A 13,008-nucleotide genomic window follows, 5' to 3' on the forward strand; every position below is an offset into this window, starting at 1 on the left:
CCATTGTGGCTTAGCAGAAATGAATCTGACCAGTATCCATGAGGATGCAGGTTCAATCCCTGGCCTTGCTCAGCAGGTTAAGGATCCAGCGTTGCCATGAGCTGTGGTGTAAGTCACAGACGCATTTCAGATCTGGCATTGCTATGGCTGTGGTGCAGGCTGGTGGCCACAGCTCTGATTCAACCCCTAGCCTGGGAACTTCCGTATACTGTGGGTGCAGCACTAAGAACCAAAAAACGAAAAAAAAAAAAAAAAAGCCACACCATACCTTGGGTCTAGCTGGGCCTTGGCCCTGCACAATAGCAGGCCAGCACAAGCTCTGGGACACCCCAGACCCTACACCCAACTGCCTGTGTGAGGAACCAGACTCCCCACCCCCCCATCACTGCCAACAATCTAAAATGAGCTCTGGGATCACTGGGCCCTGCAGCCAGACTCTAGGAATGAATCTAGCATAACCCCAGGACCTGGCTTCACTTGCCAGTGGGCAGCCAACAGCCCTGGGGTCTTTGGGACCCTGACTCCACCCATTACTGAGCCAGTGCTAGCCCCAGGGCCCCTAGGGTTCTGTAGCCAGCCTCCACACTACCAGGGCCCACTGAACTGCCACCAGCAGCATCTGCACAAAGCGGAACCTGTCAACTAACTGGACTAGGGGCCAGCCAAGCTTAACAGACTGCCCACATAGCCCACCACAAGAGAAGGACCTATGCAGCCCTCTTAGGGGGAGCCCTTAGAGCATACAGCTTGAGCAACAAGAGGGAAGTGCATGGTGGGATACACAGGAGGCCACTTTTCTAAGGTTGAGAAACATTACTAACTTATGCATACCAGAAAATACAAGTAGCAACTTAGACAAAATGAGGCAGAGGAATAAGGTCCAGATGAAAGAACAGAATAAATCCCCAGAAGGACAACTAAGTGAGGTGGAGATAGGCAATCTACCCAACAGATTTCAGAGTAATAATCATAAAGATGACCAAATAACTCAGAAGGATAATGGACGCTCAGAACAAGAAATTAGAATTTTTTAGCCAAGAGAAAATAAAACTGTAAGGAATCAGTAGTAGACTAAATGATGCAGAAGAACAAATCAGTGAGCTGGAAGACAGTGGTGCAAATCACTATCACTGAACAGAAGAAAGTATGAAAAGAAACAACAGTTTGAGGAGTTTCCGTCTTGGTGCAGCAGAAATGAATCTGACTAGGAACCATGAGGTTGTGGGTTCGATCCCTGGCCTCACTCAGTGGGTTAAGGATCTGGCATTGCCATGAGCTGTGGAGTAGGTTGCAGATGCGGCTTGGATCCTGAGTTGCTGTGGTTCTGGCAGAGGCCAGCAGCTGTAGCTCCAATTTGACCCTTAGCCTGGGAACCTCCATATGCCACAAGTGCAGTCCTAAAAAGCAAAAGAAAAAGAAATGACAGTTTGAGAGATCTCTGGGACAACATCGAGTGCACTGATAATTTGTACCACAGGGCTCCCAGAAGAATAGAGATAAAGGGACGAGAAAATATTTGAAGAGACAACAGCTAAAAAATTCCCTAATCTGGGAAAGAAAAGTCACCCAAGTCTAGGAAATGGAGAGAGTCCCATATAGAATGAACCCAAAGAGGAACATATCAAGACATATTCTAATCCAAATGACAAAAACGAAAGAGAATATTAAAAACAGCAAGGGAAAAGCAAGAAATAACATATAATGCAACTCACACAGGCCATCAGATGATTGTTCAGCAGAAACTCTGCAGGCCAGGGGGTGTGGCACATTATTCCTAAAGTGATGAAAAAGAAAACCTATGACCAAGAATACTCAACTTAGGAAGGCTCTCTTTCAAATTTGATGGCAAAATCAAAAGCTTTACAGACAAGCAAAAGCTGAAAGAGTTCACCACCACCAAACCAACTCAACAATAAATGCTAAAGGAGGAGTTCCTGTTGTGGCACAGTGGGTTAAGGACCCAGTGTTGCTGTGAGCTGTGGTATAGGTTACAGATGTGGCTCAGATTCCACAGTGCTGTGGCTGTGGTATAGGCTGGCAGCTGTATCTCCAATTGGACCCCTAGCCTGGGAACTTCCATATGCTGGGGGTGTGGCCCTAAAAAGACAATAAATAAATAAATAAAAATAAATAAATCTAAAGGAACTAATCTAGGTTAAACAGAAAAGACCATAACAAGAAATAAGAAAATTACAAAAAGGGAGGTTCTCTTCAAGCAACAGGTTAAGGATCTGGTGTTGTCACTGCAGTGACCCAGGTCACTGCTGTGGTGAGTTTGATCCCTGGCCCAGGAATTTCTACATGTCGTGGGTGCAATAAAAAAAAAAATAAAAAATTACAAAATGAAAAAGCTCTGAAAAAGCTCACCAGTAAGAGCAAATTTACAGTAAAAGTAGGAAATCATCCCTACACAAAGCTAATAGGGAGCTTAAAAGACAAATATAGTAAAACCAATGATATTTACAATTTGCAGTTGAAGGATACACAAAACAAACCTAATGTATGATATCAAAAACAGTAATCATGGGGGGAGGAGAGTAAAAATGCAGGGTTTTTAACATGCATTTGAAACTAGGAGATCAGTAACTTTAATCACACACACACACACACACACACAACTATACAAAAATTTCATGGTAACCACAAGCCAAAAATCTATAATAGATACACACAGAAAAAAGAAAAAAGGAATCCAAACATAACACAAAAGATAGTCATCCAATCACAAAAGAAGAAAGAGGAAAAAGACCTAAAAAGCAAATTCAAAACAATTAACAAAATTGCAATGAGACCATACATATTGATAATTACCGTAAATGTAAATGGATGAAATGTGCTGACCAAAAGACACAGATTAGCTGAATGGATTCAAAAACAAGACTGACACGGGTTTGATTCCTGTCCTTGCTCAGTAGGTTAAGGATCTGGCATTGCTGTGAGCTGTGGTGTAGGTTGCAGATGTGGCTTGGATCCCACATTGCTGTGGCTGTGGTGTAGGCCGGTGGCTACAGCTCTGATTCGACCCCTAGCCTGGGAACTTCCAAATGCCACAGGTGTGGACCTAAAAGGACAAAAAGACAAAAACAAAACAATACAAAACAAACAAACAAAAAACTCATATATATGCTGGCCTACAAGCAACTCAGTTCAAATCTAGAGACACACATAGACTGAAACTGAGGGAATGGAAAAAGGTATTCCATGCAAATGGAAATTAAAGGAAGCCAGAGCAGCACTAATTAGACAAAACAGACTTTAAAATAAAGACTGTTACAAGAGACAGAGAGGAACACTACAAAATGATCAAAGGATCAGCCCAAGAAGATATAACAATTGTGAGTATATATGCACCTAATATAGGAGCACCTAAATATATAAGGCAAATATTAACAGACATAAAAGGAGAAATCAACAGTAACACAATAATAGTGGGGTACTTGAACACCCTACTTACATAAATAGACAGATAATCCATAAGGAAACACAAGCCTTAAATGACAAATTAGACTAGATGGACTTAATTGATAATTATAGAGCATTCCAACCCAAAGCAGCAGGATGCACATTATTTTCAAGTACACACAGAACATTCTCCAGGGTAGAGCACATGCTTGGCCACAAGGCAGCCCTTGGTAAATTTAATATAACTGTAATCATATCAAGCATCTTTTCAAACCACAGTGCTATGTGACTAGAAATCAACTACGAGGAAAAAAATTGCAAAAAACACAACATGTGGAGGTTAAACAGTATGCTACTAAACAACCAATGGATCACTGGGGAAATCAAAAAATGCCTAGTGACAAATGAAAACAAAAACAAGGCTACCCAAAACCTATGGGATGCAGCAAAAGCAGTTCTACGAGGGAAGTTTATAGTAATACAAGTTTACCTCAAGAAACAAAAAAATCTCAAACAACCTAGCCTTACACCTAAAGCAACCAAAGAAAGAACAAAAAACAAAACCCAATGTTAGTAGAAGGATAGTAATCATAAAGGTCAGACAGAAATAATATAGAAACTAAAAAAAAAAAAATAAACTCAATAAAACTAAAAATCTGGTTCTTTGAAAAAATAGACAAAACTGATAAATCTTTAGCCAGACTCATCAAGAAAAAAGGGAAAGAACCCAAATAAAATAAGAAATGAAGAAGTTACAACCAACACCACAGAAATAGAAAAGATCAAAAGAAACTACTATGAACAACCATATGACAATATAATGGACAACCTAGAAAAAAAGGACAAACTCTTAAAAAGATATAATCTCCCAAGACTGAAACAGGAAAAAAAAGAAAATAAGAACAGACCAATTACCAGCAATAGAATTGAATCAATAATTTTAAAACTCCCAACAAACAAAAGTCTAGAACCAAATGCCTTCACATTGGTAAATTCTACCACACATTTAAAGAACTGACACCCATCCTTCTGAATTTGTTCTATGAGGCCACCATCACACTGATACCAAAACCAGTCAAAGATATCACAAAAAAAGTACAGGCCCATATCACTGATGAACATTGATGCAGAAATTCTCAACAGAATACAAGCAAACTGAATCTAACAATACATTATAAAAAGAACAAACCCCAGGAGTTCCCGCTGTCGTGCTGTGGAAACAAATCCAACTAGTATCCATGAGGATGCAGGTTCAATCCCCGGCCTCGCTCAGTGGGTCAGGGATCTGGCATTGCCACGAGTGGTTGTATAGGTCACAGACAGGGCTTGGATCTCATGTTGCTGTGGCTGTGGCACAGGCTGGAAGCTGTAGCTCCAATGTAACCCCTGGCCTGGGAACCTGTGTATACTGCCAGTGCAGCCCTAACCCTCCCCCGAAAAAAAATTCAAACACCATGATCAAGTAGGATTTATCCCAGGCAGGCAAGGATTTTTCAATATCCACAATTCAATTTATGTGATATACCACATTAATAAACTGAAGAAGAAAAATCATACAATCATCTCTATAGATAAGACAAAGATTTTGATAAAATTTGACATCGATTTATGAGAAAAAAAAAACTCTCCAGAAAGTGGCATAGAGGGAACATACCTCAACATAATGAAGGCCATATATGACAAACACACAGCTAACATCATACTCAATGGTGAAAAGCTGAAAGCATTTCCTTTTTTATTTTTTTACTTTTCTAGGCTGCACTTGTGGCATACAGAAATTCCCAGTCTAGGGATCAGATTGCAGCTGCAGCTGAGGCCTATGCCACAGCCAGAGAAACACTGGATCTAAGCCACACCTGCAACCTATGCTACAGCTTGCAGCAATGCTGGATCCTTAACTACTGAGCAAGGCCAGGGATCAAACCCTCATCCTCACAGAGACAATACTGGGGGTTTAACCCACTAACCCACAATGGGAATTCCTGAAAGCATTTCCTCTAAGATCAGGAACAAGATAAGGATGTCCACTCTCACCATTTTTACTCAACATAGTTTTGGAACTCCTAGCCACAGCAATTAGAGAAGAAAAAGAAATGAAAAGAATTCAAATAGGAAAGGAAAAAGTGAAACTGTCATTGTTTGCAAATGCCATGATACTACTATACATAGAAAATCCTAAAGATACCACCAGAAAACTACTAGAGTGCATCAAAGAAATCAGTAAACTTGCAGATTACAAAATTAATACACAGAAATCTGTTACATTTCTATACACTAACAATGGACTATCAGAAAGAGAAACTAAGGAAACAATTCCATTTACCATTGCACCAAAAACAATAAAATACCTAGGAATAGGGAGTTCCTGTTGTGGCTCAGTGGAAATGAACCCTACTACTAACCACGAGGTTGCATGTTCAATCCCTGGCCTTGCTCAATGGGTTAAGGATCCGGTGTTGCCATGAGCTGTGGTGTAGGTCGAAGACATGGCTCAGATCCTTCATTGCTGTGGCTGTGGCATAGGCCAGCAACTGTAGCTCCGATTCGACCCCTAGCCTGGGAACATCCATATGCTTCGTGTGTGGCCCTAAAAAGCAAAAAAAAAAAAAGAAAAAACCAAACCAAAACAAAACAAAAAACAAACCTAGGAATAAACCCATGTAAGGAGGCAAAAGGCTTGTACTCCAAAAACTATAAGACATTGATGAAACCAGAGATGACACAAACAGATGAAAAGATATACCATGTTCCTAGACTAGAAGAATCAAAATTGTTAAAACGACCATGGAGTTCCCGTCGTGGCACAGTGGTTAACGAATCCGACTAGGAACCATGAGGTTGCGGGTTCGGTCCCTGCCCTTGCTCAGTGGGTTAACGATCCGGCATTGCCTTGAGCTGCGGTGTAGGTTGCAGATGCGGCTCGGATCCCGAGTTGCTGTGGCTCTGGCATAGGCCGGTGGCTACAGCTCTGATTCAACCCCTAGCCTGGGAACCTCCATATGCCGCGGGAGCGGCCCAAGAAATAGCAATAACAACGACAACAACAACAACAACAACAAAAATCTCTGCCCAGAAATAGCAACAACAACAACAACGACAAAAAACAAACAAACAAAAAAACGACCATACTACAGATTCTATGCAAATTACCAATGGCATTTTTCACAAAACTAGAATAATTTTATATCCTTTTTCCCAATTTTTTTTTGTCTTTTGTCTTTTTTGTTGTTGTTGTTGCTATTTCTTGGGCCGCTCCCACGGCATATGGAGGTTCCCAGGCTAGGGGTTGAATCGGAGCTGTAGCCACCGGCCTACGCCAGAGCCACAGCAACGTGGGATCCGAGCCGAGTCTGCAACCTACACCACAGCTCACGGCAACGCCGGATCGTTAACCCACTGAGTAAGGCCAGGGATTGAACCCGCAGCCTCATGGTTCCTAGTCGGATTCGTTAACCACTGCGCCACGACGGGAACTCCCTTTTTCCCAATTTTTTATAATTGATTTACAATGTTGTGTTAGTTTCTAGTGTACAGCAAAGTGATTCCATTTGTGTGTGTGTGTGTGAGTATGTGTGAGAGAGAGAGAGACAGGGTAAGGGTAATGCCTTCAACTTTAGACGAAATAATTTTAAAATTTGTGTGGAAACACAAAAGACCCCAAATAGCCAAAGCAACCCTGAGAAAGAAGAACGGAGCTGGAAGAATCAGGCTCCCTGACTTCAGGCCATCCTACAAAGTTACAGTCATCAAAACGGTATGGTACTAGCACAAAAAGAGACACAAAGATCAACGGAACAGGATAGAGAGCCCAGAAATAGACCCAGGCACTTATATTGAACTAATCTACAACAAAGGAGGCAAGAATATATGATCGGGAAAAGACAGTCTCTTCAATAAGTGGTGCTGGGAAAACTGTACAACTACATGTATAAAAAAAAATAGAATCAGAACATTCTCTAACACTATATACACAAAGTCAAAGTGTATTAAAAACCTAAATACAAGACCAGGTACTATAAACTCCTAAAAGAAAACACAGAAAAAAAAAAAGGAGAGAAAAAAATTAGAAAATTTATATATAGCTCGTAGAACTCAATAACCAAAAATCTAAGAACCCAATTTAAAAATGGGCAGGAGACCTGAATAGATATTTTTCCAAATAAGATATACAGATGGCCACTAGGCATATGAAAAAAGTGTTCAATGTTGCTAATCATCAGAGAAATGTAAATCAAACCCACAATGAGATATCACCTCACATCTGTCAAAATGGTTATAATCAAAAAGTCTGCAAATAACAAATGTTAGTGAGAATGTGGAAAAAGGAACTCCTAGTACACTTTAGGATTGTTAACTGGTGTAGTCAGTATGGGAAACAATATGGAGGTTCCTCAAGAAAACTAAAAACTAAAACTACAAATGATACCATATGAATTCCAATGCTTGGGTATATATCTTAAGAACACGAAAACACTAATTTGTTTTTCAATTTGTTTTGTATTTTTAGGGCCACATCCATGGCATACTAAATTCTCATATTAGAGCTGCAGGTGCTGGCCTATGCCACAGCTGGCCAACACCACAGCCACAGCAATGCAGAATACAAGCTGCTGTGCAACCTACACCACAACTCATGGCAATGCCAGATCCTTTTAACCCCCTGAGTGGGGCCAGGGATTGAACCCGCTTCCTCATGGATACTATTTGGGTTTGTTACTGCTGAGCCACAATGGGAACTCCTAAAAAAGCTAATTTGAAAAGACACATGCACTCCAGTGTTCACAATAGCATTATTCAATAGCCAAGACATGGAAACAACCTAAATGTGAAACCAAATTCACATTTCGTCTTTTTTTTTTTTTTTTTTTAAGACTATACCCACTGCATATGGAGGTTCCAGAATTGGAGCTGTTGCTGCTGGCCCACGCCATAGCCACAGCAGGTCTGAGTCCAAGCCGTGTCTGAAAACTACACCACAATTCATGGCAATGCCAGATCCTTAACCACTGAGGCCAGGGATCAAACCAGAATCTGCATGGATATTAGTTGGGTTCATTAACTGCTGAGCCACGATAGGAACTCCCCAAATTCACATTTTTCTTTCTTTCTTTCTTCCTCCTTCCTCTCTCTCTCTTTCTTTCTTTCCTTCCTCCAGTGGTATGTGAAGTCATACCACTGGGGGAAAAAAAGCCACCTGCAAGCTCCCTCGAATGTGTGAACGCCTACCCAGGTCAGCACTCACCTAATTTTTGCCCACAATGTCCACAGGGGTTTGTCTACTGGCTCCATTGGTTCTGCAGCCTGTTTGGAAATTTGCATGACTCTTACTAGCTGTGCTGGTTAGACTCTTCCGGGACCTACAGGGTAAGGTGTTAGATTCCAAAAGACCCAGCAAGGTGTTTTTTTCATGTATACATGCCTAATTTATTGATTTAAAAGAGAGATAAAAGGAAAAATGTTTTCATTACCATGTAGCTGATATCATTCCTATGCATTTTTCTTTTAATCCAAATAATAAGAATTTACAAAGTAAAAATATAATTATGCAGGCTGTTACGTTTAACTGTGTAGCTACATTTACCTTCATTTCTTTGTATGCTTTTGATTAACCATCCAGTATTCTTTCATTTCACCTATAAGGGCACCTTTTAAGATTTCTTGTAGAGTAGGTCTCTAGCAAAATACTCTCTATTTATCTGGGAATGTCCTAATTTTTCCATCATCTTGGCTGGATGTAGAATTTTTTATTTCCGTATTTTTCTTTTTTCACACTGATACATGCCTCCATGGTTTCTAAGATGGAACTGACTATTAATCTTACTGAGGATTTCTTTTTTCTTTCTTTTTTTTGTTTTTTTTTTTGCCATTTTATTGGGCCGCTCCCACGGCATATGGAGGTTCGCGGGCTAGGGGTCTAATCAGAGCTGTAGCCACCGGCCTACACCAGAGCCACAGCAATGCGGGACCCGAGCCACGTCTGCAACCTACACCACAGCTCACGGCAACGCCGGATCGTTAACCCACTGAGCAAGGCCAGGGATCGAACCCGCAACCTCATGGTTCCTAGTCGGATTCGTTAACCACTGAGCCACAACAGGAACTCCGAATTTTATTCCTTTTGATAATTTCTTAACTCTTATTGATAGTTTCTATTTGGTGAGACATCATTCTCCTGATTTCCCTTAGCTCTTTGAGCACATTAAAAGAGGTGACTTAATCTTTGTCTAGTAAAGCCAAGATGTCTGGGTTTCCTCAGGGATATTTTGTATTAATTCTTTCTTCTGTGAGTGGGTCATACTTTCCTGTTTGTCTCATAAAGTTTTGCCTTAAAACAGACATTTTGAATGTTATGATGTGACGGCTCTGTAGATCAGATTCTCCCCCCGCCCCCTTTTTTGGCTTTTTAGGGCTGCACATATGGCATATGTAAGTTCCCAGACTAAGGGTTGAATCAGACCTACAGCTGCCAGCCTATGCCACAGCCACAGCCACATGGAATCCGAGCTGCATCTGCAACCTATACCACAGCTCACGGCAACACCGGATCCTTAACCCACTGAGTGAGACCAGGGATCGGAACCCACATTCTCATGGATCCTAGTCGGGTTCATTTACTGCTGAGCCATGAAGGGAACTCCAGATTTTCCCATCTCTTCAGGGTTTGTTGTTGATGTTTTCTTTGGAATACCATTTGTTTAGTGACTTTTTAAGAACTATTCAATCACAGTATTCTTTGTTATGTGTGGCCATTTAAATGTTTCACCAGCTTAGTGATCAGTTTGTGTTTTAATAGTTACCTAAAATGCCATAGGCTGCTATACCCATTAGTTTTGCTCTAACATGCTTTTGGTAAATGATTAGTGCTACCCCTTGCTCTGCCTCTCAGGACCTGTGGCAGGTCCAAGCATACAAACTTTGTTGAGAATAGAGTCTATATTGCTCCCTCTGGCACTAGCAACCTGCAACAGGAGTTCACACTGCTGTTCTCATGACCAGCATCCACCCAGAGAGTGCAGGACAGCAAGAAAGACATTTGAAATGCCACAGCACTTTCTTATTGCAATGCAGCGGCTTCTTTTTTCATTAGGCTTTCCTCCAGTTGTTGGAGGTTTTAGACAGACTCCAGAATTCCATGGAATTTGATTCTCAAGGGTTTGCCTGCAGTTATTATGGAGGGATGGAGCTATACACCACCATTCTTAGCCAATTTGCTCCTGCTGTTTTTTAAAGGTACTATTTTGTACTCATATCAAGAACTCACGTATTTCCACTATGGCTTAGTGGGTTAAAGTTCTGGCTTGTCTCTGTGGAGAAGCCAGCTTGACCCTGGTGCAGCGCATGGGTTCAGGATCTGGCTTTCCTGCAGCTGTGGTGTAGGTCTGAGCTCCAGCTCTGATTTGATTCCTAGCCTGGGAAATTCCATATGGCCTGGGGGTGGCCAAAAAAAAAAAAAAAAAACTTAATCTCCTCTAAACTTTGATTTTAATATCACTCTTATGCATATGTAACCAGGAAAACATAAGCCAGTTATTTTGCTTAAGATATCCCTAAGTTTTTTCATTTTCATTGTTTGCCTCCTCTGAATCACTTGTTTTTTTTGTCTTTTTAGGGCTGCACCCTCAGCATACGGAGGTTCCCAGGCTAGGGGTTGAATTGGAGCAGTAGTCGCTGGCCGACACCACAGCCACAGCAATGCCAGATCTGAGCCACGTCTGTGACCTATACCACAGCTCATGGCAACGCTGCCTGATCCTTAACCAAATGAGCGAGGACAGGGATCGAAACTGTCCTCGTGGATGCTAGTCAGATTCATTTCTGCTGAGTCATGATGGGAACTCCTGAATCAGTTTTAAACTCAGTCATTGATGTTTGTAATTTTTTACAACATTCTCTCTGTTCCATCCAGAGAGGTGATGACACAGACCTTATAAGACCACTCTTCACTATCATCCCCAGGATCTTACTCCCAGGCTCTAACATTCCTATGCAGGCAATGGCAAATGTCATAAATGATACCTTGGCCAATGGTGACTGTCATATGCATCCTAGTTTCAACAAGATAGAAAAAATGTGCATCCAATAACTGGGATGTATTTTTTCTTAGAAACCAGAGTGGAAATGATTAATTGGGCTAAAACAAGGCACAGAGAGTAACAGAGAGGTGTCATTTTAGTAGGGCTCTAGGAGATGGAAAGATCTTACTAGACATAGCAGAGGAAGAACCATTGGCATTGCACCTGGGCCTATGCAGGACTGTAAGGTTTTCAGAGTTGAGTCAGGCATCAGTTGCATGCAGTGGGACATGGATATAAAAGAAGCGAGCAGTGGATATTCACACTTGGAAACAAACCCCATTCTCTTGGCAAATAGCCCTTCAGAAGATTCTAAGGAACAAAGTAATGTGATGGCAAATTCCTCTTTAAGGTATCTTGGCAGCCACCTGAAGAACAGGCTGGGTGGGGAGAAGAGGTTGCAAGAGTGCAGACCTGCCAACCCTTCCTGGGTAAGTGGTTGTGATGGACATGCCACTAAGGTGGCAGGGGAGCTGGGGTGTGGCCGGGCCGACAGGTATGGGCTGAGGGAGTCTGAATTCATTTGACAGGAATATAAGATGGCAGGGAAAATTGCTTCTCCCTGTGTTTTATTACTGGGAACATGAGCAAGTGTGTGCCAGGTGGGACACCTGACTCACAGAATCAAATACCTATTCTTAGCTCTGGCTACTTTGTAATCTGTGGGCTCTGTCTCTTAATGTGAGACAGAGTAATATGTTCACTCCAGAGGGTGAAGTAAATGCAGAATTCTTTCCCCATCACAGTAGAGCTCTAATAAAACACACAGCACTTAGCGGTGCCAGGGATGCATGACCCCAATTTCCACTGGCTTCGTTCTTTTGGTCCTTAGAGTCCCTTTTACAAACAAATACATTGGGAATAAGGTTTATCCAATAAGTCTATATTTGTAACCACAAGACACATGAGAATATATCATACAGTTAAAATTATCCCTAAGCCAGGAGGTGAACAAAAGTTATCTGATAGTTGAGAATCATCATCATCTGAAGAGGGCGCTAAAGTCACAGTTTCCCTCTTCTTGACACTGGCACTGCTCAAAAATATTTTCACTTTTCCAAACTTTAATTTGGAGAACTGTTCTTGTCCCATATCTTGCACCATATAAAACATCCAAAAGTGATCCCTCGTGAGGATTGAGGTATATTCTGTCTTATGAATGGGGCAGCCCAACGTCCTATACAGTGCTATACAGCTAAAGCACATCCAGGCATGTCCAGCCTCTAGAATTCTGAAAGGATGGAATGTGTTTAGAAAGTCCACGTGAAGTGGGCTGCATCTGAACAACTCAACTGAGCTCAACATAGCAATGCCCGCATAAACATGGGGGAATCCAAGGATCCATTTTTAAGGAATGCTTTCTAACCTGGCCGCTTCCTTTCGACAACTCTACTCAGAACACTACAGCTTGGAGTTCCCATTGTGGCCCAGGGGAAACGAATCCGACTAGGAACTATGAGGTTGTGGGTTCCATCCCTGGCCTCGCTCAGTGGGTTAAGGATCTGGAGCTGCTGTGAGCTGTGGTGTAGGTCCC

The sequence above is a fragment of the Phacochoerus africanus genome, chromosome 6, assembly GCF_016906955.1.
Source record: "Phacochoerus africanus isolate WHEZ1 chromosome 6, ROS_Pafr_v1, whole genome shotgun sequence".
NCBI lineage: Eukaryota > Metazoa > Chordata > Mammalia > Artiodactyla > Suidae > Phacochoerus > Phacochoerus africanus.